Raw genomic sequence first — 1,253 nt, 5'->3', positions numbered from 1 at the left:
AGCGCTACAAATCCTGCAATGTGAAGGTAAGTTTCTAGACCTTTGAATGACCGATTAATCACAATTATGTGTGAGGCGAGCTGACAAAATGAGTTACTTCTCACAATCCACAAACAGAGATATTGGCCAAAAATCGATGCTACATTGAAATTTATAGATTTTCTAATTATGACGTATGCATAAAGTACAAAATGCCTTTTATTTTTTCATACTTATAAATAAATTGTAAAAACTTCCCCTATAGGCGTGACGTATATATTTCCATAAGGATAACATCCAAGAAGTAACCCATTTTGACAGCACGCTTCACATAAATAGTTTAACATGACATATTGTTAATTATATTATAACTTCACAAAAAGGTCGAATGCGCCCCTTTGTTTGCTTTTGGATTCGTCAGTTTACGAATACAAGGACGGAATATCCTACAATTTGGGGGAACTGGGATATTCTCTTTGCTATCTAGAGGTCATGTCTGCATTCAGTCCCCGCATCACACCAATAGCAGGTTCAACTCTTACAGGGATATATATGTAATAGAACGCACGAATGTCTGCGATCAGGTGGGTAAGTGTGATAGTTATGATAGCGTAATGATAATAATAGATAGCATTTGTATGGCGCAAATCCACACTCAACAGCAAGTTCTATGCGCTTCACAATCTATACTTTTACCCCAGCAGACCTGAGAGCATTCTGAAATAACCTCAACTTCCTGGGAAGCATACAGTGCAATCAGCCTTTTATAGGCGCTAAAACACTAACACACTAACATAGCGTACATTCTGTCTTCTTTCTAACCGTGTTTATTCTTCTTTATTGTTTTATTTTAGAGAGTGGGTGGTTGGCGGGTGTTCGGGTGAGGTTTGCTTCTTCTTTCCTATCAAACATTTGTCGTCCTTATCTCCCCTTCTTGTTTATGTTTGTTACCCTTTTGTTACTTGTAGCACCTCTAATCTTCTGACGCTCATATGACCTTATGCAGTTGAGAGCGCCGTAAAACCTCTACCATAACTAAAACCTTTTAGAGGACCAATTTGGGATTCACTGCGTTTTTTTGTTCTACGTCCTTATTGGCACAATTCGAACCACTTAAAAGACAGTTTTTTATTTGTATCTTGAAGTGGTGTTATACCTACGCAAAAAATAAGCTATACGCGACATCTTTTGAATTCACCTACCAGTTGTGACAGACCTGTTAAATGTAACCAAAATCAGCCGTAATTTCCGCCCTGTGTTTTCTTGTTCATCTT

At 37.8% G+C, this 1,253-nt stretch overlaps 1 protein-coding gene across 1 annotated transcript in view; it reads left to right on the top strand.

Moving 5' to 3' along the window:
* Window positions 1–1,253, top strand: part of LOC101847859 (A disintegrin and metalloproteinase with thrombospondin motifs 6) — a gene marked incomplete in the record, with an annotated part of 30,085 nt that overhangs the window by 9,731 nt on the left and 19,101 nt on the right.

The sequence above is a fragment of the Aplysia californica genome, unplaced genomic scaffold (genome assembly GCF_000002075.1).
Source record: "Aplysia californica isolate F4 #8 unplaced genomic scaffold, AplCal3.0 scaffold01776, whole genome shotgun sequence".
In the NCBI taxonomy this organism is placed as follows: domain Eukaryota; kingdom Metazoa; phylum Mollusca; class Gastropoda; order Aplysiida; family Aplysiidae; genus Aplysia; species Aplysia californica.
This window is presented reverse-complemented; position numbering and strand designations above follow the sequence as displayed.